This window comes from Pectinophora gossypiella, chromosome 23 (genome assembly GCF_024362695.1).
Source record: "Pectinophora gossypiella chromosome 23, ilPecGoss1.1, whole genome shotgun sequence".
Taxonomy (NCBI): Eukaryota; Metazoa; Arthropoda; class Insecta; order Lepidoptera; family Gelechiidae; genus Pectinophora; species Pectinophora gossypiella.
Genome location: NC_065426.1, coordinates 11,238,831 through 11,243,875, shown reverse-complemented (window position 1 = coordinate 11,243,875; position 5,045 = coordinate 11,238,831). Strand labels below are relative to the sequence as shown.

The window sequence follows — 5,045 nt, the reverse complement described above, 5'->3', positions numbered from 1 at the left end:
GTCTTTTCTTCAATGATTCACGTTACGAATGTTTACGCGATCGCTTGCAGTTTGTTGTTTTCCCTGCCGCCCGCTTCCCGCCCGCACGTCACCGAGCCGGCCAGCCGCTCATTATTGCGTCATCCGTGACACGAGTGAAATAATTAAAATACTCAAAAAAATATTAAAACAGTGCTGCATGTAAGAACAATGAGTGGGCGAAAAATATCAGGTGTTTGGACTTTCTTTTTAGAAGTAAATGAACCAAACAAAGTAAAATGTAGTTTGTATGCGAGTCACTAATATCTCGTGGTGGTAGTTATTCTGAGTTTTATTTAAATAATGCCATTGACTTTGAGTACCTACTCAAGAAAAAAATAATACCATAACACATTTACATAATTAATACATGAATAACTCTTTAATACATTTCACCTATCTAAACCTATAACCACTTGACAGTCCAGGCGCACTAGCAAATCTAGCCTCAACAGTCCAGGCATTTCGAACTTGCGCGGCGTTCGGTGGGCGATATCGTGGCGTGTTATAAATAGGCTTGTAACTCAAAAACTACTGTGGCTATAATAAAGAAAATTCAGAAACAGCAAGCCAGATGTGCAATGATTCTAATTAGATAAAAATAAAAAAGATCACATTATAAAATCTATCTCAAATCCAATTAGAATTGACAGAATCCGCTCATTTTTTCAGTTATCCCAGCCATGCCTGTTAATAGCATGTAAAGTATCATGTTCTAGGGACTGTAATAATTTTTATTTGAAAGCGCATTTCTTACACTTTTTACTAGTATTCAAATTATATTTTAATGTTATTTAGTTTAAACACAAGAAATATAAATATAACACCTGGTCACGACTTATTTGTAACACCGTATTCTTGCCAAGATGGCCGCCCTCGCTAAGTTTCTGTTCGCACTGAGCGTTTCTGCCTTTTTAAGTCGATGGTAACTATGGTTACCAATAACGGGTAAGATTAACATAGACATTTTGTGTGTGTGATTTCAGGAATTAAAGAAAACCAGTAGAAAAATTAAGGTTTATTAATATGAACTAAAACCAATTTATAATTGAATGCTTGTTTTATTTACATTTTTTACCAAGCACTTAACATTCGGACCTTAAAAATATATATTTTTTATTAGAATTTAAAATTACAGTCTTGCAATACAATATACTTGATTGCACAAAATGACGTACCAAACAAATAAATCGAGACACTAGAGACAAAAGGCGGCCTTATTGCTAAATCTAATTGCGCCTGCCGCTTTCTGTCCGTAAGCTCCTGTCGGACATCTACTGGCAGTTTAGTAATTCGTTTTTTTTTTTGTAATTACTCTCTGTGTCCTCTCTATAGCTGAACTATAGCATCTCTGAAAAAAAAGTCATTGTTTAGAACTGAAGTTAAAATAACGCTAGCGCTCCGTTTGTACGAACCCTTAAACCCAGATAAGTCGATGGTAGGTTTAGTTACCATGATGAAAGTTGACCAAATTTGGTGTACCGTGTAATCAATATCCTGGGCATCTGCTGAAATAATTGTTTATTTCGGTAAATAATGTGTTTCCACGAGTAACTAATAAGTAACGTGGTATATTTAAAACATTATAAAATATAATGCGTCGTGTAATATTCCGTAATTTGCCTCCATTTTAGTGTCAAGAGACGTTTTTTTTGATACGATATTTTTCTCTTAATGTTTTTGGAACAAAATCATGGCTTAAATGTTCAGGTTTTTGTAGAAAACGGTAGAGGATATATTCAAGATGTATGCTAATCAATAAAAATAATATATTTTATATACTTACGGCATATTTCTTGTCTAAAACACTCAATCGCAAACACAGTAGTTGACAGTAGACTCGACCAACACTCGTCTGACTTCGACAGTTGTTTTTTTAATGTTACCAACTCATAGGGAAGAGATGCAAATACCACCTAGTAAGGATTTTTATAGTACACAATACTAGTATAATTTTATAATCTATACTAGCTTGTAAAACTAGTTAATCCATAAAATTGGTCACCCTAACGGAACCCCGACTATTGGTAAGTATAGCTACCATCGACTCCTGAGGTGAATTTGGAATCGGTAGCTATAATTACCAACGACTGTAGAGTGGATAATCAAATTATGTAAATGAACATATTTATTTTTTATGAACGTCCTACCCTGCAAGGGATCTGGGCGTGACATGTATGAATGCTCGCTCGTCAACCTAATGACGAATTTCGGCCGAAGTTCAGTTTTGTGAACCGAATTTCGGCTTAATGACGAAATTCGGTTAAACCTGCCGAATTTCGGTTAAAACCGAATGTGAAACGAACTTCGGCCCATCCCTAATATTTATCAATTGATAAAAACAAAAAAATGCGCTTTTGAATGTGCATGTTGATGAAAAGTTCGCTCCTTTCATAATGGCATTAACAGCAAAAGCACATCCTTTTCCTAAATTCATGTTTGGAGAATCATTCAAAAGCACCTGCCCTTTATTGTGGTGGACTTCTGTGACTATAGAAGATGAAGAAAGATGGCCAGAAAAAGAAAGTTCATTAAATTATGTGAACAGTTATTAACCGCAACCGCTTCAACTGCGGCATTAGAAATTGTTTTTCAACATTCGGGCTAGTGCAGTCGAAGCTAAGGAACAGATCGGGCAATGAAAAGGCTGCAAAGCTTGTATTTTTGTTTAAATATTATAACCAAGACAACTAAACCAAGAAGCAAGATATAATTAAAGCACATAATAACGGGTTCTTACCGCGTTTAAATGGGGATACGAGACTCCCGATAAACTTAAAACAATGTATAAGCAAGATATAAGTTGGATTTTGGGAGAACAAATTAGTTGTACTTCAGCTACAGCAGTGCCCAGGCCAATGGAAATAGATTCATCAGCTATACTTAATGCATGTATGCATACAATAAAAAAATAATTGAATAATAATTATCAGATAATTATGATGATAATTTCGAACCCTGGTTGTATGTTAAGTTAATCCACATACCTACCACATAAAGACCGGCTGTTATGAGTTTTGATTACTTACTGATTTTTATATCGTACATGTACCTATGTATTCATTTAACTAAGAAGAGCGGTACCTACCTATATACATTTACACACATACCAATAGCTACAAAATGAAAAAAATTAATGGTAGGTAGGTACTTCTACTATTTGAGCTACATTCTTCCATTGTGACATAAGTTGGGTATTTTGTTTTGATAAAACAATTTAGAATAGATAAACTATTAAGCATAAGTAGTAGCACGGAAAGTTCAATCACCTTTGCATTTTTATTCCTCACATTTCGGCGGCGACGAAATCACTATTAGTTAACAAATAATGCGCAACCATTAATCCATCTATTTTAGGTAGATTATCCGATTGCCCTTTTTCGAATCCTTCATCCATTTTATTAATCGAATAATATTTACTATTATTAGGACGAAAACAACGAAATTCTGCGCAAACTTTTACACCTATTACTACCTATAACTGCTGGCGACTCTCGTTGACGTCACAAGCGGTCACGTGACAGATATTTTTCAAACTTTGAGTGACTATAAAATCAAAACTACTAAGTATTTTTGACTACAACAAAAACGAGTGTATTTCTATACATACAGGCTTTACTGAGACAATATTTCAAGCGATTTGCCATACCTAATAATATTCTTCGTTAGGTATTTAAGCGTTCATAATAGAATTTAATTATTTAAAAATTGCCAGTTTTTTATATTTTTCTTTGTATTTATCTAATTACCTATCTGCATACCAAATTTTAACTCTCTAGGTCATCTGGAACTGGGTTAGAGTTTTGATTTATAGGTCAGTCAGTCAATGATAAAAATGAGGATTTTTGGACATTAATATGAAACCCACATTCCCGAGAAATGCATTTTTTTCATACTCTTATTGTACATGTATCCCCAGCATCTCGTGTCGATGTTATCTCTGTCTACCCCGCTGGTAACAGTGTCCACTAACGTGGGAGAGATCACTATCTCCGGTGCTACTGCGGTTGTGTATCATACCATCTCATTTGCATGTAGATATAGCGATCAAAAAACATTTCATTCGTAACAATATTTATTTTTCTTTTTTATTAGAATTATAAGTAAGCTATCGTTTTATGTCTTACTGTATTTCATGAAATGTATTTTTTTTTAATATTAAAGTAATACAAAAAAATAATTTTAGTAGTGGCAAAAAGTCAAACAAACTAACATGAAAATTAAATAATGTATTTTTAACATAATATGATTCCACGCACAGATAAACAAATATATAAAAGCAAAGAATACCATAGGCGAGCTTATTGTAAGTATCAATCTCTTCCAGGCAACTATGATTATCAAACAAACCATTTCGATAAAATGCGATTCATTGCAGGTTTTAATTTCCTGATCCTCGTGATAAGGAACTAATTGCATCTAATTGGCGCAAGTAACACATTATACTTGGGGTCGTGACGTACCCGTTGGGACCAGGAGCGTGATGGACGCGTGCGGGTAGGGTTGAGAAAAATAAATACATACATACAATCACGCCTATTTCCCATTGGGGTAGGCAGAGACCACGGAATTCCACTTAGTACGATCCTGACACAACACTCGCACTTCGTTTGCGTTTTAAAAAAAATATTTTCGTTTTGTAGTTTTGAAAATGGCGGGAAATAAACCGCATGGACAATATTAAAAAAAAATAAGAGTTAACCTAGTGTCTTATGTAATTGCTTTCAATATTTAGCCTTCAAAAGTAATTTTCATTAAAAATGTAAAAATTGAGATACAGATATCTTGCTAATTGCATTTTCTAAAAAAGGTATTTTGGAATAATGCCGGATTAATTCAAATTAATTATACCAGCTTCGCATCTCTAGTAGTGCCGGTGCGTGCGGGATGCGTGCGGGACGCGTGCAGACGCGTGTGGTCGCGTGTCGGGCGCTATGCGCCGCACTAATTGACGATTTGCTGCCTATTGTGTGCACTCGTGGACAATTTGATGCGCCATTTTGTCACTGACTGCCAATAAATTGCCA

The 5,045-nt window shown here is 34.8% G+C and overlaps 1 long non-coding RNA gene across 2 annotated transcripts; it reads right to left on the bottom strand.

Annotated features, from left to right (window-relative positions):
- Positions 1 to 1,303: 1,303 nt before the first annotated feature.
- LOC126377495 (uncharacterized) lies at positions 1,304 to 1,889 on the bottom strand. 2 transcript variants are annotated; one of them, XR_007567865.1, is made up of 2 exons: positions 1,805 to 1,889; positions 1,304 to 1,369 (listed from the first exon to the last, which is right to left on the bottom strand). It is a non-coding gene; the product is annotated as an uncharacterized LOC126377495 (long non-coding RNA). The 2 variants fall into 2 exon arrangements; XR_007567864.1 differs by having other exon boundaries at positions 1,304 to 1,526; positions 1,805 to 1,883.
- Between the last annotated feature and the right edge of the window lie 3,156 nt (positions 1,890 to 5,045).